Source organism: Elephantulus edwardii, unplaced genomic scaffold (genome assembly GCF_000299155.1).
Source record: "Elephantulus edwardii isolate Elephantulus edwardi_28Jun2011 unplaced genomic scaffold, EleEdw1.0 scaffold00200, whole genome shotgun sequence".
Classification (NCBI taxonomy): domain Eukaryota; kingdom Metazoa; phylum Chordata; class Mammalia; order Macroscelidea; family Macroscelididae; genus Elephantulus; species Elephantulus edwardii.
The window spans coordinates 3,003,982-3,025,849 of record NW_006399950.1 but is presented as its reverse complement, the minus strand read 5'-3'; positions in this window follow the sequence as shown (position 1 = coordinate 3,025,849).

Here is a 21,868-nt window from a genome sequence, read left to right as displayed (position 1 = left end):
AAGGTGAGGCAGAGCCATGTGGACAATGCCACTGTGCCCTCCAGAGTCACAGGAGGTGGGCCCTTAGGGTGAGACAGGGCTGGGGGGGAGGGCATTTTGTTTGTTTTTACAGTAAGAAACATGTTTCCTGTATCCTTCACACTCAGTACACATGAGCACACGTCCACCGAGTCAATTCTTGGTTTCAGAGCAGAATTCACAAGGCCTCTCTTCCCTGATGCCCCTGTGTGAACTCCGAGCACCCAGGAAGCAAGACAAGCACAGGCTTCCTTGTATTGCCTTATGAGTCTGTAGTCAACAATTTCACACTTCTCACCACATCAGAGATCCTACTCCACCAGGCCGGCAGGCATCGGTATCTCTGCCGCACCCCCTGCACCTTCATACAGAATCAAAGCTTTTTCTCCAACATGCAGCCCCTGACAGGGACTGGTAACAAGTGACCACGTTTAGAACAGGAGAATCCTTATTTGCTAATCTGCAGCCAACAGCCCTACATGTTTTTCACGGGGTGAACGTGATGTTAAACTCCTACTATTATACAGTCAGGGAGAATCTGAGCCAGTTCCCTACCCTTCTGTCAGCCGACAAATACACAGACCGTTTGCAACACTGAGGGGCCCTAGACATAGGATGAAAACCAAATCCACCCCCTAGTTATCAGAGAGATGCAAGTCAAAGCAACTATGAGAGATCATCTCAATCCAGCAACAACAGCAAAGTTCAACAGGGTGGCAAACAATCAATGCTGGCCAGGCTGTGGAGAGAATGGAACCCTGATTCACTGCTGGTGAGAATGTAAAACGGCATAGCCACTATGGAAGGCGATCTGGCGCTTTCTCATAAGTTGGGAACAGAAAGACTATTTGACCTAGAAATTCTACTACTGGGAATATACCCTAAAGAAACCAGATGCACAACTTAAACAGATGTATGCACACCCATGTTTATTGCTGCATGATTCTTAAGAGCAAAGAGATAGAAGCAACCAAAGTGCCCATCAATAAACAAATGGATAGAAAAACTATGTATAATGGAATACTATGCAGCACTGAAAAACAATGAAAGAGTAAAACCTTGCATAACATGGGGGAGCCTTGAAGACATGCTAAGTGAACTATCTCAGTCACAGAAGGACAAATACCACTTTTATAGCACTACTGTTATAAAATAGAACAGACATATGGGTGTGGGGGGAGAATAGAGAAAGAATGGATAGATAATGAACACTGCAGTAGAGCAGATGAGAGGAAGAACTGTCTGCAAGGAATATGATTCTGCATTTTATGTATGAGAACAATCTGTAATAAGTGATGCACTGTAGTGGGGGGGTGCTAGTGGAGGGGGTAGGGAGGGTCAAGAAAATGTACAACAACAAAAAATAAAGGAAAAACCAAACCAAACCCGAATCCACTGCAGTGACATCCACTCCAGCTCATAGCGCCCCTCCGTGGGACGAAGGGAGGGAGGCTGCGTGGGTGAGAGATGATTGCCTTAGACACAGCTCCAGGCAGGGTTCCACGTTAGACAAACACTAAATATGTAGAATTTGGTTTTCAATTGCCATCAATACACAGTGACTGTAAGGAGCAGAACTGTAGGGGTTCAGATGGTTGATGGATCAGAAGGAGCCCCCCTGACCTCCCTTCCAAGGTGCGTCTGGGTTAACGCAAGGCTGTGGGTGAGCACACTCCGCATCGTGCCACCCAGCGACTTCACGTCTCATCTCCACACACACTCATGGTCATCGAGTCAGGGCTGGCTCATAGCACACCCTCTAGCAGGTCTTCACAGGCTGTAAATCGCATGGGAGGAGATTGTCTGTCTTTCTCCTGCAGGGAAGCTGGTGGGTTCGAAGCACCAGAGAGGTGTAGGCTTTGAGTTAGCGCTATGATTCCCTACAAACTATGCCAGTAAAAGCTAGCATCCTTCCCCTACAGAGGATGAGAACACAAAGCAGCCTTCAGCTTGGAATGGTGACACATTTCTGGCTGGATTCTGACCCATTTGACACCACTGGAGAAGCCACCTGGTTCATGATGGAAAATGTTATCACAGAGTAGCAAGTGGGGATGCCCTGATCTGTCTCAGTGTAAAAGGTGGGGACATCCTGACCTGTTAAGAGGTGTGAGAGTCGCACCACATGCCTACGTATTGGCCTTTCTTGGTCACATTCATGTTGAAGAAGCAATCACAGAAAATCAAGGACTTACTGAAGAGGATGAAGGACTATACTCTTCAACATAGATTGTGTCTCAATGTCAAGAAAACAAAACTCCTTGCCACTGGACCAATAGGCAATGCCATGATAGATGGAGAAGAGGCTGAAGTTGTCAACTGTTTCATTTTCTGTTTGGATCTCCGATCAACATCCTACAACAGCAGTTAGGGCATCAGGACCTGTTTGCACAGGGAAATATTCCCAAGAGAACAAACAGATACATACTACAGAAGGTGCAGCCAGAGTGCTCCGTGGAGGCAAGAATGGCGTAGTTCATCTCATGTACTTTGGACATGTCGTAAGGAGAGCTCTACCTTGGAACATTATGCTTGAAAATGTGAAGGGCCAGCAAAGGAGAGGAAGACCCTCAACCAGATGGATTCCCACAGTGATTGCAGCAACGGGCTCAAGTGTATCAGAGAAGATGGCATTGGATAGGACAGGGCTCAGATCTAGTGTTTATAGGGTAATTATGAATCATACTCTAGTCGGCAACACCTAAAAATAACAATGATCAAGGATAAGCTTTGTACAAAACCGTTATTATAGAATTAGTATAAGAATCCAGGAGGGATGGGAGAGGCTAAAAGTAGAGGGATGTGGATGTGCAGGGGGCGGGGGGAATTAATCATTGGGTTGTAAGATTTGATGGGTGAGGGGGTGGGGGAAATGGAAAGAATTTGTTCAAATTTATGTTCAAATTTTGTAAATAAACTAGTAGAGAAAAAAAAATTTGGAAAAAAAACCCCCCAACAATAATCATAGAAGAAAAGCCTTCTCTCCATCAGGGTGAGGGACAAGAAGGCAGGAAGCGAAAACGTGGTCCCACAGAGCGCTGCGATGCACCAAACCATCAACAGTCTGAGAAATTTGTTCCCTGCAATGTGTGGTGCTTTCAAATATTTTTGTGGGAGGAGGGAATATCAAAGTACAACATGTCATTTCAATTCTAAGCCTCTCTTTTAGTGGACAAAAATGGATATTACAGAAAAGGGTCAAGTTGTAATTTATGCACAGAGAAAAGAGAGATGGGAGAGACATATGACAAATGTTCTGGGGACAAGTCTGTGGTGACCTTCCCGCTGTCCAGCCCATCTTTGGAGGAAGGTGAGCTCATCTGCTGTCCAGCAGACTCGCAGGTGACCTGGCCACGGCAGAGAAGAGCACTGTGCATTCAGCAGGTGCTCCTCTTAGAGCCTAGATGGGTGAGTTTGTGCACAAGTCATCTTCTCCCAGCTATCCGTGGGCTGCATTTCCAATTGTTCAAATATAACCACTCTGTGTAAGTAAACAACTCTCAGCACACACCATATGGTGAACTGACTGTCGCCAAGATGGGGAATTTAGAGACGGAGAGACTACTGAGTCATGGGGCCCATCTTCTCACCAAATTGACCCACTTGCTTGGCAGAGAATTTTAGTACTATGCCGAAACACTGCGGTTTTTAAAACTTTTTATTGTTATTTGAGTAAGCATTTACAGGGAACACTGGTTTTCCACTCAACAATTCACACACATTTTGTTTGGTGATCACAATTCCCACAAGGTCACTTTGGTCAGTATTCACAGCATCATCTCCCCACTCCCTTTCTCTCCTTCCCATTTCTGTTGATTCCTCTAAAGTCCGAGACCTTGTTGCCTTCTCTTGCTAACCTTTATCACCAGGTGAACCAGCCCTTTGATCTGTTATGGTTGGTTGTTCTAAGAACCAGTGTTGCCTGGTGCTGTTCATCCTGTCTGTCAAGGTCTGTGCTTTGGCCGAGGGGATAAAGAGTTCTGCTCCCAAACCAGAAGCAGGGAGTCTGAATCCACCAGTTACTCCGTAAAAGTCTCTGATGTGAGTTGGCTCTTACAACCAGGTGAGAATAAAATAGATGAATGTGATCTTTTAAAAATCAAAATCCTATGTGCATCAAAAGACATCTCCAACAGGGTTAAAATGAAACCCACAGACTGTGAAAAATATGTGGCAATGATATATTTGATAAAGGATTCATATCTAAAACTTAGAGAATACTCCAGTACCTCAACAAGAAAAAGGTAAACAACCCAACTGCAAAATGGGCATATGATATGAACAGACACTTCACCAAAAAAGAAATTCAGATGGCAAACAGACATATGAAGAAATGTTCAAAATTCCTAGCAATTAGAAAGATGCAAACCAAAACATCTATTAGATATCATCTCATCCCAGCAACATTAGCAAAGTTCAATAGAGCAACAAACAACAAATGCTGGCGAGGCTGTGGAGAAAATGGAACCCTTATTCACTGCTGGTGGGAGTATAAATTGATACAACCACTATGGAAGTTGGTCTGGTACTTTCTCAAAAATTTAAAAGTAGAAATATCATTTGATCCAGCAATTCTACTACTGGGAATATACCCTAGAAAAAACAGAGCCACCACCCAAACAGATGTATGCACATCCATGCTTATTGCTGCATTATTCATAGTAGCAAAGAAATGGAAGCAACTCGTGCCCATCAACAAATTAATGGATAGAAAAACTATGGTATATTCACATAATGGAATAATATACAGCACTGAAAAACAAGGAACTCATAAAATATTACACAATATATGTGATCCTGGAGGACATCCTGCTGAGTGAAGTATCTAAATCACAAAAGGAAAAATACTGCATAATGCCACTGTTATAAATCAAGATTGACATTGGGAGTTCGGGGGAAACTATGAAAAGAGAGGATAGATAATGAACACTGTATTGGAACAGATGAAGGAAAGAACTGTTTAAAAGGAATATACAATTAGGTATTTTTTTGTTTGACAACAGTCATATAATGTTAAGAATGTCAAGGGAAGTCTGAGGGAAAAAAAGATCCAACATAAATCGGATGAAAGGTATGGATGAAATTCTTTTCATAATGGAATTAGGGGAGGTAATTTGTGCAAATGTCTTGAAATGATGGCTATAAATACAGGAGAAAGTTTTTTTCCACTCTTCTTGTAGCTTTTCTAAGGAACTGGAAATTGTTCAAAGTCAAAGTACTTCCAAAATGAAAACAAATCAAACAAAACAAAGATGCACATCTGTGTAGTGGCCTGGGGACCAAAAGCTGCCCTCAGGGCACGTGCAGTCACTTCTCACAAAAGAGCAGAATGTCTTCATCCACAGCTGGCCAGGCCTGGAGACGGGTCAGAAGGCTCACTGCAAGCTGAGCACGAGTGGCGTGGCTTTCCCCAGCAGAGCCTGACTCCTAGCTACTGTGTGAGAACGGCAGAGCAATTTGTTGTTGTTTTCATTTTCCCATAGAAGGAAGGCTTTCAAATATATACACAGATTAAATTCTATGCCAGTGCGTTCTGGATTGTTACCAGGAGGTTAGTTTTCCATTTTTCACTCAGACGCATTTCACTATTTTGATTCTATTCCTTCGACTCCACTTAGAAACGGAATGGAATGTTGCAGCAGAAATTGCAGCTGCCCCTTGTTGAATGAGAAATAGAAGAGCGAAACTCGTAGGCGTCCACAGTGGATGCTGGCGAAAACAGGAAACGTTCTCCTGAGTGCAGAGTCCGAATCATTCAGGGGTTAGCATTTTCTCAGGAATCATGTACTGCAATTAACCACTGAAATGTTATTTCCAACAAATATACTTTTCAGTCAAACTTTATACTTATCACGACAGCATGTGGTTTACTACTTCCTTAAATGAACAATGTTAATACGAATTCCAGGACAAGAGTGGCAGCCTGATTGTCTATTACACTGTAGGGTTTGCTGTCATTGTCTTTACATGAAACATTAATGAATCTCTTCTCATTTGCAGGTCCTTAAAAGCCGAGCACCACGTGGCCATGTGACAATGCGATGACACAACTCGTAAATAGTTTATGGAAATGCAATTTTCTTACCGTTTTGAACTGGTGGAGCTGAAAACTTCCTGGTGTCCCAGGGCCCCAAGTCTCCACGTGTGGAAGTTTGGGGCTAGATAAGAGAAGCAACACTCCAGGCAGTCTGATGGACTAAATATTTGTGTCTCCTTCTTCCCCCAGAAATCTATTAGTAATTTTACCATTGGTGGTGGTGGTGTCAGGTGAAATCAAGTTGAATATAACTCAAAGTGATGCGATAAACAACAGATCAGAACTCCGTCCTATCCTCTGCTCTCCTCACCATCTGACATAGTTGAGTCCATTGCTGCAATCGCTGTGTCAACCCATCTTGTTGAGGGACTGCCTCTCTTTGACTGACTCACCACCTTTCCAAGCATGTTATCCCTTTCCAAGTAATTATTGTCATTGTTGCTATTAATGTCCAGGGCCATCAAGCTGAGTGCGACTCACAGCAACCCTGTGAACAATAAATCTTAGCTCTGTCCTATCCTGCACTACTTTTATCATCCTCAACACATCAGAGAGTCCACTGCCGTTGTATTAATCTGTGTCAGTCAGGGTCTTCCTCTCCTTCTCGGACCTCTCTTCCTTTCCAAGGCCTAACCTCTCCTAACACATGGGAGCTTCACCGTCTTTGCCTCCAAGGAACATTCTCATGGTACTTGGTCCAAGACATCTCTGTTTGTTCTTTTGTCAGACCATAGGATATTCAGTACTCTTCTCCAACACCACAAATACATCAGTTCTTCTCTTATCATCCTTATTCACTGTCCAGCTCTTAGATGCATAGCAAGTGGTGGAAAATAATCAGGTGCACCTTCGTCGCCAAACTGACATCTTTACTCCTTGGTAATGTGGAGAGCTCTCTGAGAGCAGAATTTCCCAATGCAATCTAACGTCTAATTTCTTGATTGCTGGTACCAAGGGTGATGGTTGTGGATCCTAGTAAGATTAAATGGTTGACAACTTTAATCTTTTCTCTAGCTAGCATGTTACTGATTGGCCGAGTGGCGAGAATCTTTGTCTTTCGGCCATGCAGACGTAAACCTAAGCTTTAGTGTAATGGTAGAATTCACTCTATAACTATGCTAGAGTTTAGGATGAGGAAATTTTGGTCTCTGGACCAGTAACTAGCATCATCAATTAAGTTTTAACTCACTTTGGCCTCATGTGTATTAGAGAGGAGATAAGCTCTACATGTTTTAACTCTCCCAGGAACCACTTATTTATATTTACTTTCACTCAGAATAATCTTTTTAAATGTAGATATTTCATAGGTGAGAATGAAGGTCCTCTGAGAGCCAGAAAAAGGAGCTCTGGTAGCACCGTGGTTGAAGAGCTGAACCACTATCTGTAAGGTTGAAAGGTCAGAGGCATGAGTCCACAGCTGCTCTGCAAGAGACACATGATGCTGACTAATTCCCTCAAAATCACGGCGACGGAGAACCAACGGCGCCGGAGACCCACGAGGCCGCTGACTCTCTCCCTGAGACGCCAGGAGTGGGGATGCAACCCACAGGACGTGGCTTTTATGAGAGTAAGGCAGAGCTAGTCAACTCCCGAATCTCAGACTTTTTAACTGCAAGGCTTGGGGCAAGTTACTTAAGTGCTGTAAGCCTCAGTCCTTATAAAATAAAGCAGAATAACAATACCTACCTCCTGAGATCGCTGGGATGAGCAATGAGTAGATTTTTAGAAAGTCTTTAGCGAATAGCATGCATATAAAAGCTTTGAAATACAGACAGCATAAACGTAGATTAGCCAAGATTCATCTCCATATTGAAAAAAATTATAAATGTTGGACATGTGACAGACTTGACAAAAGGATATTACCCTGCACTTCTTACCTGCAATTAACCAGAATATAATTTACTATTTGTCGTTACTGTTATAATAGAGGGACCACAAGAGGTTACTCACGTCTTAGAAGACTGGAAGTTGATCACGCCTCAGTTCTAGGGAATGGTCCACTCTGTCGGCTCTGGGAGAAAGTCCTGGTCTCCTCTCAGCATCTCCGGCTAACAGCCCTGTGGAGATCCCTGTGCATCTTGGCATCAGCCTCTCCCTAGGAGATTCTCAGCATAGAAACTGCGTCCATAGGACAAGCTTCACTTCATCTCTTCTTTGTCAGTGACACTCAACTTTCTCGCTCTCTCCTCCCTCTGATGACTTCCTTCCATTTCTTGTCACATAAAAGGTGATGGAGGTCACATCCACATCCTGGGGGAACTCTCCTTACATAGGGTCAAGGTTGTGATTTAAGTAAGGGTGATGACGTAAGTGTGATATGCCCAACTCTAATGCTACTCTTGTTATGTGCCATCAAGTTGCCTGTGACTCATAGTGACTATGTACAACAGCCCTAAACCCTACTCTATCCTGTGCCAACCTCACTGCCTCCACCACACCTGCCCCCATTACCCAGCCATTGAATCGATCCACCTCATCTAGGGTCTTCCTCTCCTGCACTGTTCCTCCACCCTCAAGCATGCCGTCCCTCTCCAAGGACTGGTCCCTCTTTGAAACATGTCCAAAATATGTCAGATAAAGCTTTAAAATCCTTGCCTCCAAGGAGCAGCCTGGTTTCACCTTGTCCAGGATGAACCTATTTGTTCTTCTAGCAGTCCATGGTATATTCAATACTCTTCTCCAGCACCACAGCTCAAAGGCATCAATTCTCCTTCTATTATCCCTAATCATTTCCCAGCTCTCTGATGCATAGCAAATGATTGTAAAGACCATGCCCTATATCAGGAGCACTTTAGTTTCCAGACTGACATCATTGCTCTTCAGTATGCTGGAGAGATGTCTAAAAGCAGACTTCCCCAATGCAATGCGTCTTTTAATTTCCTGGCTGCCAGTGCCAAGGGTGTTGATTATAGAGCTAAGGAAACTTCACCATCCATCATGATGCTGCCAATCAGCCCAGTAGTGAGAATATTCATTTTCTTGATATTGAGCTTCATTCAGTCCATAGTGAAGGCTGCAGTCCTTGACCTTCCACAGTTCTCCAATTGTGAGTGACAGGATAATATCCATACTCATACAAGGAAGTCCAGTGGATGCCATTATCATTCAGATATATGCACCAACACCCACAGCTAAAGAAGAGGAAGTAGAAGATTTCTATACTAACATTTGCAGTCAGAGATCGATCAAACATGCAATCAAAATGATTAATAATAATGGGTGACTGCAATGCAAAAGTTGGGAACAGGGAAGGAAACAAAGTAGGAAAACAAAGACTTGGTGACAGAAATGAAGCTGGAGATAGAATGGTAGACTTTTTGCACAACAATTTATTAATTGCAAATACGTTTTATAAGAATGTTACCCTATGAACATATAAAATACAACTTTCTTTAAATTAACCCTTGATTTATGCTTGCTATTAATGATGGAGGGCTGGGAAGGGGTATATCACCCACCCAATTTCAGTGGATTTTGATGAGTAACCCTGTCTCTTTCAACTTAGCCTAGATTAGGTTTTCTAGCACATCAATAATGGAGTTTGATTACATCCAATCACACCAAGGCCATTATGACACTGTACCAAATGGAAGAAAATGAAAAAATATTGAGCATCAATATTTTTATTATAGGGCTTGATCCCCTTGATAGATATTTCTGGAGGGCAAGATTCAGTTTGTAATCTTATTCCTTTTTTTTTTTAATAAAAAAAGGTAAAAATCTCTTCATTACAAAAATAAAAATGAAGCTTGAAAGTACAATAAATTATGCTTCCCTTGTTCATTTCCTGGTCCGTGGACTGGGCTGCTGCCTACTTCAGCACTCCCTGAATTCCTCACATTCTGATTATGAGGCCTCTTAGAAGAATACAACCCAACTCAATGAGTAGGGTGTAAACCATTAACTTCAGCTTCTGCCTCAACTCAGACTTTCCCAACTCTAGAAAAGGCAAACTTGGACAAATGTACTGGCCGTATTTTTGCCTATTTGCAACTATAGAGTAATTGCTCCAAATTACCTATTCATTTTACTGAGTGAGAGAGAGACACGACAGACTACCTCACGTCCTCTATACGGTCTACTTCCCAAATTCAATGCTAAGGGGTAAACACAAAACTATCCACTGCTTTTGAACTGGAGCTGACTCAGCTGAGCCTTTAGTGGATTTTCAGGAGCCGTAAACTGCATGGGGAGACCTCGATCCTCTCTCTCCAGAGGGACCACTGGTGGGTTTGGACAGCCAAAGAGGCGCTGTGTTTTAGATTAGCAGTGGAGTAGCTGGGTCATATGAAATTTCTACATTCAGCTTTTTGAGGAAACACCAAATCACCTTCCAGAGTGGTTGCACCATTTCACAATCCCAACTTCCTAACTTTCTGATGGAAGATCAAAGCCAAGCTCCCAATGCTACCACCCAAATCCTATAAACATTTCTACCAACTAGGAAGACACCATCAATTGATTACAGTGCATATCCTAAGTTAATCTCACCACAGTCTGAGCAAGTAGCAACGACTAGTCATTTCATCAAAGACAGCTGTTAAAGAACTCCTCTCAAGATCAGTAAGTCACCTTGACTGGATAAACTCTCCTCTGTAGAGGTGAATATACAAATTGGCAGCTGGGAGCAGGAGGTGTCTAAAGACAGAGAAGTATTATTCTTCAGAGCTTTTCAACTTTCTAATTAGTTGCAATCTTGCCAAGATTTTTGTCTTAGGTTTTAAAGATATTACAGTAGAAATATCACAAGTGGGTGGCTTTAATGAACAGAAATTTCTGTCAGTTCAGGAGACTAGAAGGAGGAAGTCAGGGCAACAGCTCAAAGGTGGCACCACCCGCTACCTCTCCCAGAGACAATTCTGGTCCCTTCACCTTCTGTCTTATGTCCTGGATGTCTCCAAAGGACACAGTATCTGTTCTCTCTCATCAATGCCTGGCCTGCTTTTTTATATCTCTAAAAGTGACTAATTTAAGAAGCAGGCAGACATGATAACGGGCTCATTAACACAACAAAGGAAGCCCTTTCTCACATGGGATTACATCCACACGTAGTGTTTTTGTTAGGAGCATGGAATCCAGGTGAGGCTGTGGATAGGTGGCCTGGATCCTGGCCTCTCCTGCACCATCCTCATGCTCTCCACATACCCAGCCCTGCCTTCTTAGGTGTCCTCAAATACTCCCCATCGGGGTCCCATGAACAGCCGACCTACACCCTGCCTCTCCTGCGCCATCCGCATCGCTGACACACTAAGGCCCATTGCTGAAGTCGTCATGTCGATTAATCTCATGGGGGGGGGCTTCCTATCCTTCAATGACCATCTTTGCCAGCATGATGCCCTATTGGGCTATGGATTTCAGCACATATTTTGGGGGACACAAATCAGTTCTAAGTAATTTTGAACTTTAAATTGTCACATAAAATCCTAGATTTCTAGATTTTCATGAGCTATCAGAAAACCTGACAAAATTAGCCCTGTGGTCTAACAGAACTGAAGAGCAGCTGACCAGTTCAGTCAGGGAGCGTCTTTTCCAAGCTGACTCAATTCCCACATGCCCAGGTCCTAGCCTGGCGCCTTCTGCAGACCCACGGCATGTGACCCTGGAACTACACAGGGCAGAGAGGCTGCCAAGCCTGTGAACCTGCCAGGACACCCAGCTTCCAACGCTGCCTGTGTGTCACAGGCCTCTCATGCCATCCACGCTGTAGGATTTGGTTGACAGAATGAATGCAAAAACTGGAAGACAGTTCCCCTTGCTCTGCTCAGATTTCACCTCGCTTGTTTCAAACACACTACGTCTTTGAATGCAGCCTGATACCATGCAGTAGTCTCAAATGACATAGTTAAGGGCTACGCTCGCCCATCTATTTCCAAACCATCTATTCTTGGAAACTCTGAGTTCACTTCTACTCTGAAGCTGTGAGGTCCCTATGAGCGAGAATCTACTTAACTGCAAGCCATTGGAATCTCTCTCTCTCTCTCTACTTACAAAGTTTATATACATTGTGTTTCACTCTGTTGTTCATTCACATTGTGTTTCCTATAATCATTCCCATTCATTATGTTTTATAAAATTAATCCCCATTGGGCTATGCCCACCATTACTCTTTCTTTTCAGTTCCCTGTCGGATCTTTCTCATTTCCTTCACCCTCTCCCTCAACCCACTAAATTGTGTAACCCTGTGCTGAGTGAACTAACTCAGACTCATAAGGACAAATACTATATAATATCATTATTGAAAAAAACCCAGAAGGATAACTAGTAAAACATATATCAGGATCCAAAGGGGGAAGGGGTGGGAGCAGAGGGGTGAGGACAGGTAGGGGTGAAATCACAGGGTTGCAGTTTGAAATTTTATTCATCTGCTCTGACATTCGCTCTTTCAATATGTATAGATATCCCATCAACCGCACCCCCAAAATAGAGCACCAAGTGTGAGCCCTGACAGCCCAAGAGCACAGACTCTAAGACGTCCTCCAGGGGCGGAAGGGGATGGTCCAGCGCAGTGGCTCTCCGTCTCTGGTCTGGCTCAGTCAGTGGACGGTGGCTCTGAGATGAGCCACCCCTCGGAATCTGCAGCGCCTTTAGCACTGAGAGCATCTGGTTCAGTCAGTTCAATTGTCAGGAGCAGAGACTTAATGTGAAGCCATCACACAACAACATATGTCAAGGATGTTAGAAGCGCATTTGGCATGAAGTCAGTGGCGGAAACTGCCTGACGTGAGAAAGATGGGAAGAGGCAGGAAAAGAAAAAATGCAGAGACAACGCAGAGGGAGTCCAGCTTGGTGCTCTTGGGTGACATTTTCTCTCACGCTGGTATTTGTAAAGAAAGCCCTTTAGGGTTTCTGAATGAGGAGACCAACTAGCCTCTTGCATTAACAGAAAAGTCAGGAATTACAAAGAAGCTATGCCCATTGGGGCAGCACAGGGCAGGACTGGGGGCTTGTTTCTGCTTAGACACTCAGGTCCTCGCACTGTTAGCTCTGACACTTCACCTGTGCTTCACAGGGACACGAGGATCCCTGCTATTCATGGGCAAGTGCACACCTGTCCTTCTCTTCTGCCTTTCCCTGCTGTGGCTTCACTCTTGGCAAAAGAACCACACAGATAAACAGATTCCAACAATTTAGGAAACAATTTAGGCTTCCTTAGGAATTGAGCCTTTAAAAGGACGTGACTGCAGTTTGCCCTTTTTTTTTTTCCTCAGAAAGCTTACCCCCATGGAGGTGCCCTTGTGGTTTAAAATGAGGATAAAAATAAACTGAGTGTGTGCTGCATGTTTGATTCCTGGGATGCTGCAAATCGAGCTCAATAATTCATATCCTCAAACTCTGACTAGACATCTAGCTAAATTCTTGATGCTTTCAGGGGTTCCAAGACATCACAGGTCACCCTTGCACTTGTGGAGTTTACAGTTTTGTTCATAACTTGGAGCACACACTGTTGGAGTATTTAAATAGCATTTCCAGGGCAGTAGAGAGAGAAAGCACAAATTATGGACAGCATATTATTACACTGAGAACTTCCTGCAGTTACGTTCCTCTCCAAATTATTGAGCAATGATGTCAGTTTGAGAACTAAGGTGTATCTGATTCAAGCCATATTCTTTCTGATCACTTGCTATTCATCTGAGAGCTGGATAATGAACAAGGGTGGCAGAAGAAGAATCGATGCGTTTGAGCTATGGTGTTGGTAAAGAGTACTGAATAGCCCAAGAGCTTCCAGAAGAATAAACAAATGTCAGAGAGGGTGCAGCCAGAATCCTCCTAGGAGGCAAAGATGGAGGCTTTGCTTCATACTCTGGGCATGTTGTTAAGAAAAGCTATTCCTTGGAGAAGGACACGATGTTGGGAACGGTGGAGTGTTGTTGAAGGAGAGAAAGATCCTCTCGGCCAGTTGTGTTGGCACAGTGATTATAGCAATGGGCTCTGGAGGGTCAGGAAGTGTGAGGTTGGCACAGGACAGGGCAGGGTGCACACTTTTGTTCATAGGGTGACTATGGGTCATACTCGACTCAACTGCACCTAACAACACAACAGCAAATTCTATCAGATGGGCATGCATCATGGTCTTTTATTGAGATTTTAATGAAAATTTATAGAGAACCTGGATTTCCATTCATTCATTGTTGCACACCGCCCGCCCCCTCCCCAGTTTGCTTTTCTCTTTGGAAAAAATTCTCTCATTGTTATACAATCACCTCCCCCCACCCCTTAGTCAACTTTAATATGCAGCACGATCACCTCCGTGCTACAGAGCTAATACTGAGTACTCGATAACAGCAGGAGAGGTGGCTCTACTTCTAGGATAGACTTCAATGTTGCTAGTATATGTTGCTGTATGTAACAGTATTTTTTCCTCTACTTTCCCAATCTCCTTTGCTGTCACTGAGTTCTCACCAATTGAATGTAGGTGGAGACACGGGAAGTCTTTTCTTAGTCTGGCCCATACATTTTGCTCATCTACAGTAAGGAGCATCTACTCTCTCCCTCCCCTCCCATCCACTGTCTGACTATGAAGATGCCGACAGGTCAAAAGAAATTGTGGATAAAATCACAGTCATGCTAAGTCTGTAAACAGGCCAAGCAACAGTCTCTCCATAGACCAAGGGAACGCTGCCCGGTTTAAAAGGAGAAAGGGTGTGTCAGGGCTGCTTCCTCTCTCCAGCCCTATTCAATCTGCTTATTCACATCATTCAAGACGCTGAGCGATAGATACGAAGGAGAAAGGAGAATGGAAGTGGACTCATCAAAACCTGCTTTACGCAAATGACACAACTTTGCTGACAGAAAGTAAAGAAGACTTAAAGCATTCACTGAAGATGATCAAAGACTATCAGAGAATATTAGAATCTTCATTAGGGATTATACCTCCACATCAAAAAGCAAAGAAAACAAAAATCCTCACAATTGGAGCTATATGGAACTCATGTAGATGAACTGACATTTTCAAGGATTTCATTTTACTTAGATCCATAATCAACACCCACAGTAACAGCAGCCAAGAAATAAAAAATACATTTAGCATGGGGGGCCGGCAGGGGGGTGGAATCTGCTATCGAGGGCTCTTTAAAGTGCTAAAGAGCAAGGTGACAGTTTAAAGACTAAGGTGTGCCTGATCCAAGATGTGGTATTTCCAGTTGCTTTGTATGTATCTGACAATTGGACAATGAATAAGGAAAGTCAGAGAAGAATTGATATCTTTGAGTTGTTATATCAGTGAAGGGTATTAAATAAACCAGAGACTTCCAGGGAAACACACAAATGGGGCTTGGAAGAAGTTCAAGCAGGGTTCTCCTTAGAGGCAAGGACGTCAATTCACACGTTATTGGCGGCGCTGTTGTTATTGTTGTTGTTATGTGCTCTCAAGTCACCTGTGACTCATAGCAACACTTATGTGCAACAACTCTGAACCCTGTCCTGTCCTGAGCCAGTCTCACTGACTCTGACACATCAAGCCTCATTGCCCCAGTCACTGTATCAATCCATTTCATCCAAGGTCTTCCTCTCCTGCTCTGTCCCTCCACCCTCCCAAGCATCATGTCTTTCTCCAAGGATTGGTCCCTCCTCACCATGTGTCCAAAGTATGTGAAACGAAGCTTCAAAATCCTAGCCTCCAAGGAGAAACTTGGTTTCACCCTCTCCAAGACAGACCTGTTTGTTTTCTTGGTAGTCCACTGCATGTTCAAGACTTCTCCAGTAGAGATCACATTTGCAAAGGGACCGAGTCAGTGAAAAAGAACATGTTTCACAATGAGACAGACAGGCACAGAGACTGCCCCAGTGGGCTTGAGGAGGGCCAAAGTGTCCATACAGCTGCCATGAGCCATCGTGGACCCAGTGGCACCCAACAATGACAAAAAATTAAGCATTACAGCTTCAAAGCCTTTTCACTGAGAGGGGGGAAACACTATTCACGTATTGTGGTCCAATTATACAAAGACATTGATTTATTTGTTCATTGAATTCAATCATGTAAGAAATTTGAGTGGATATTACATGCTGGGCACTGTGTTAGGAGCTGGCAATTTTCATCCTCAAAGAACATACAGTCTCAGTTCTTAGTCTCCATTTAATTGAGTGCCTCCTGGAGGCACAAAGACCTACACACTTGATGATACTCAAAACATTGGCAGTTCTAGCCTACATTCCGTAGTCAGAAAGGACTCAACGGTAACACCACAACAGCAGCCTCGGCAGTGTACCAGGAAGCCTGCAACTCGATCAGAATTTCAACAGTTCAAAGTTTTTAAGAAAGCAAGCTGAAGCACTTCCATCGCGTGGATTCCAGCTAGTCCCACATGGAGGGATCAACCAGCTTGGTTTTCCCAGAAGTGAAGAGGCAGGACTTCACAACAGACATCAGGATTCAAGAAAGAAAAATGAAGCCCATTGCCAATGGATCTGTTCCGACTGATTCAGTCACCTCGTTAGGGTTTACAGGCTCCAGATCTTTAGAGAGGAGGCTGACCAGCTCTCTCCCCCAGAGCAGCTGGTGGATTTGAATTGCCATGCTTTTTGTTAACAGCCTGATATCTCAGACCTTCTGCCACCAGGGCCCCTTACCACCTGAGCTAACTCACACTTATATCATCGAGTCGAGGGGAACCAACTCACAGCTGACCCTCTAGTGGGGTTCCAAGTCTGTCAGTCTCAGAGGAGGAAAGCACCTGCCTTTACTGCCTGTAGCCTGGGTGGGGTGAACCCCTAGAGAGTCTCTGCTTTGGGGTGAGCACCACACTTGCTGTGGAATGCTAAAGTCAATTTTAATTACAAAAAAACCCACAATTAATATGTATTAGAATTTATTATACAAGATAAAAAATGAAAACCAAAAACAGGAGCTCTGTGTGTTTATATACGAAATCCAGTCAATTGTAAAAGATTTCTAGAGAAATAATGCATTGGTTTGAAAGTTAGCAATGATCAAAACAGTCATAATTATAAGTTGCACTACCATCAGCTTCTAAGAGCTTGGTGGTGGCTGCTTTAAAAACTATCATATTAGCTCAGAGATTGGAAAGAATGCCAATTCCCAGCACTCTCTTAATATTTCAATTAGAGGGAGGCATATTTTCAATTTTTTAAAATCATGGTTTTAAGTTGTATATCAATCTCGTCTCAAATCACAGATGTTCTCTTACAGATCATGCAGATACTACCACTCCGTCAAGTTTCGTCTTTCTCTTTACACTTCATCACATTGTTTTGTTGTCGTCTGTGCTGTGCAGTTGCTTGTGAGTCATAGCGACCCTGTGTACAACATTTCTGAACTCTATCACACCGTCTCCAACACACCTAATCCCATTACCCCAGTCACGGTGTCAATCCATCTCACCCAGGGTCTTCCTCTCCTGCACCATCCCTCCATGCTTCCAAACATGAAGTCCTTCTCCAAGGACTGATCTCTCCTGGCCACATACTCAAAACTCAACAGATGTAGCTTCAAAATCCTTGCCTCCAAGGAGTGCTTGGTTTCACCCTCTCTGGGACAGACCTGTCTGTTTTCTAGGCAGCCCATAGTCAGTTCCGTACTCTTCTCCAGCACCACTGTTCAAAGGCATTGATTCTTCTTCTATCATACTTAGTCACTGCCTAACTCTCTGATGCAGAGCAAGTAATTGCAAAGACCATGGCCTGGATCAGGCACACCTTGGTCTCTAGACTGTCATCGTTGTTCTTCAGGACTCTGGAAAGGTCCTTGACAGCAAATTTTCCCAATGCCATTGGTATTTGATTGATTGTGGAACCAAGCAAGCTGAAATTGTTAACAATCTCAATCTCTTCTCAGTCTATTATGATGCTGCCTTTTGGCTCAGTGTTAAGAATATTCGTTTTCTTGATGTTGAGTTTCAATCTATATTAAAGACTACAGTCTTTGACCTTCTGCAGCAAGCACTTCAGGTTCACCTGTTTTGGCAAGCAAGGTTGTGTCATCTGTATAACATAGGTTGTTAATGAATCTTCCTCCAATCCTAATGCCACATTCTTCTTCATAAAGCCCAGCCTCCTGAATGATCTGTTTTGCATAGAGATTGAAAAGGTACGATGCATTCCTAGCATATACTTTTCCTGATTTTGAACTTTGCAGTGTTCTCTTACACTGTTCTGATGACTACTTCCTGGTCCAAGTATAGGTTTTGCATGAGCACAATCAGGTGTTCTGGGATTCCCATTCTTCTCAAGGTTAGCCACAATTTGTTGTGATCCACACAGTCAAATGCCTTTGTGTAGTCAATGAAACATAGATAGTCATTCCTTTGGTTCGCTCTGCTTTCAGTCAAGATCCATCTGACATTGGCTATAAAGTCCCTAGTGCCACGACCTCTACTAAACACAGCTTGTTCATCTGGTAGTTCTTTGTCAGTGTACTATTCCAGTTGTTTTTTGCTTGCTTGCGTGTGATATTGGTGACAATGTTCAATAATTTCCACAATCTGTTAGATCATCTTTTTAAAAAAATTTATCACATACATCAGGACAATTAGATGACTACTAATTATAATGTTTCTTCCAACTGCAGCTACTGGTCCCCCAGGGGATTGTGGGCAAGTCCGGAGGGCTTTGAGATGTCTCAATACAACCAATGCCAGGCAAGCGCTCCGCCTTACATCAGCAGCAGGTCCAGGCTCTCTTGGGTCTTGTCATCCATTCCTCCAAGGTCTTCATCAATGCCCTAAATAACTGTGAAAAGAAAGTTCCTCAACCAGTAAATTCAAGACCCCGGGGCTGGGGTGTGGGGAAGGAGGGGCTCCCCAGGACTAAATGAGATGGATTTGTGCACAGGGATCCAAGCAGCACAGCAGGATTTGGTTTCATCCTGTTGGTCTTTTGACTGGGTAGTGTCCTTTATTCTTTCCAACCACCAAGGGGCCCCTGAGTGTCAGCTGATGAAATCAGTTCTGCAATTCAGACCAATTAAAACTTTAGGCAATTCATTGAATTTGCAGTAACTGGACCAGCTTTCCGATTTCTCTGCAACTGTTAAGATGTCTACAGGTGTCACTTTGGTCTGGTATGCTCTCCTCCCTCCCTCCTGCGTGCCTGTCCCCTCTGGGGCCTGTTCCTCTTGGTGATGCTGCTCCTTGGCCTGGAGCCGCATGAGCATGGTGGTCACACAGAATATTACGCGGACTTGCCCTCCTCACTGGCTTTGGGGAAAAGACAAATGACTTAGATGAGTGGTGTCTGTGTTCAGACAGAAAAGAACTGAACCGTAGGAAGACAGTATTTCTCTCGCTGGAACTGCATGTGTCTTTAAACGGTTCTGTCACATACGTCAGATCTGTGGCATAATCCTCTCACCTGTCTGGCCTGATGTCTTGCTCTCGTCTTCAATACCTGGCTCATAATGCCGAGAGCTTACATATGTTGAGGGCATGCTACGTGCCAAGCTCAGCTCTGAGCACTTCACATGCTTCATCTCACTGAGCCAACCTCACCTTCTGGGACAGAAGGGAACTGTGTTACAGCCGTAGAAACAAGGACTCGTGGAGGTAAGTGGCTTGCCCACAGGGCACAGCTCATAAACCACACGCTGGACCTTAAAGCAGTGTCGTTTCATTTCAAATCTCCCTTAGTCACTAGAGCTCGCTGTGGGTGAAGGTTGACGGGGAATCTGATGGAGACTCTGAGAAGCCTGTCACAGGTGACATTCAGCATCTGTTCTTCCACCAGAACCACCTTCCTTCAGGCAAAACCTGACCCAACCTGCTGTCCTCCAGTGGATCCTGCCTGAGGCTGTAAATATATAGCCTGCCCTCCAGATACAGAACCCCCCGTGGATTTGAACTGATGGCCTTGTGGTCAGCAGTGTGATACGTTAAGAAGAACTCCTTTCAGGACTTCTTTCAGACCAAGTCCATGATAAAACCTAAACAGCATGAGAAAAGTGGGGCGGGTGGGTGGACAAGATACACACATGACATGAAAGGTGGGATATGCTTTATGACTTAACTTGCTCTGGAGATGTCTTTACCATCTTATGTCTCATAAGCAAGTCTACGGTGTATTGTTCATTGGACTGCTCACGGAAGAGTCCACCAGAGAAAGACTAGGCCATCTGTGTCATCTTGAAACATCTTAGAACTCTCTGGGAAGACTGACAGCCTTGGAAACTAACTGTCCCACTAAACACCATGGACGACCAAGGGCACAAACCCATCCTGGAGGATGTTCAACCAAGGTGTTCCTTAGCTGCAGGGATGGTGAACTTCAACTCACACACCTCAGGCATGGTGCCTGGAGGCGACAGTTCTTGGGAAAAGCAGAGGGTCAGAGAAAGAAAGGAAGATGGTTCAGTGAACGGCTGACCAGTGCCTGCAGGAATGGCCTTGACTCTGCAGGAGATGTCTGACCAGCGCCTGTAACAATGAAGCTTGTCTATGCAGGAAATGGCTGTCCAGCGCCTGCACAAAGGGCTTGACTCTGCAGCCAATGTCTGACCAGCACCTGCAGGAACAGGCTTGACTATGTTGGAGACCAGGAGTATGATGCAGGGTAGGACCATCATGAGTCCTAGTCTCTAATGACCTGGCTGGGGAGCAGCGGCTCTGGACGGCTGGTTGTTGGCGGGCAGCACACTCACTGTCCCCTCCCTAGCTGCAGTGGACTTATGCACAGCTGTCCCTCTAGGGAAAGGCCATCTCTCCCCAGAGCCTTCTAAGTCACCTCGAGACTGTCACACCGATGTCTACACGGCGATTTCAGGACACACTGGCTGCCACCCAGTGGACACCCTCTCCTGGGGATGCCTGGGTATTGGAGGGCACTGTACTCCACTGTGCTGTCAGCCACGTGTTAGCCATCTGTGAGCCTGTGGACATTTAAAAACAGGACAGAGAACCAAGAGGAGCCCAGAGCGGCTTCACACTCACCAGGACCCTCCTGCGGCTGTTCTGAGGTGGCAAATCTTTAAACACCAGAGCCCCCTGTGGACATATTAAAAACAACCCCAAAAACAAAAAGTGTAGCTAAATCTTTGCTGTGGTGAGTGGGAATTGACCCAAAGCTGACCCTCTAATGGGCTGTAAATTGGAAAGGAGAAGACTGTCCCTTTATCCCTGCGGAGATGCTAGGGGACCTTAGGGAAGCAGCTCGCTCCCTGCGGGCTGCACCAGGAACAGGGAGCATTTACCTGACCTGGGAAGAGCACTAATGCGTGCTGTGGGATCAGAATGCAAGGTTATTAAGTCCAAGCGTTGTCTTTAAGACATTAAAAAAAGACGGGGTGAAAAACTGTTATTAACTTCAATTCCGTAAGTTTTCTGTCTGGCCCTAATGACAACGCGTCACCATATTTCCCTGCTCCAAATTATTCAGAACAAAGGGAGCGGTCACTTGCTGACATTAAAGTTGGACAGAGTTCCCAGCAGCAAGAATGGGAGCTTAGACTTCACCTGCCCTCACTCTGCGCTCAGACCCTCCACGTCAAACCACCACGTTCTCCAGCCCAAAGGTCTCTGAACACAACTTTCACAGATGAGGGAAATGCTGAGCTGTAATTGTAAAGTTTCAGAAACATCTCCCGAAGGCCTCTCTGAACCGGGGTGACTCTGCTGCTCCGTTAACGTGGACTGGGGCGCACCCTCCGCGGCCAGTCCAGACCTCTCCACCGAGGCGGGCGACCGTGCACACGCCCCGCCACGCGGCTCGGCATCGCGGGGCCTTCCAGGACGTGGGGCCGCATTCGCCCGCCGGGGTCCCAGCTCGGATTCCCGTGCCACCAGCTCTGCGCGCCCAGCGTCCCCGGTGCCCACGGAACCTGGAGCGGACCCCGCGCCCCAGCCCGCGCTGCGCCTGGGGGCTGCAGAT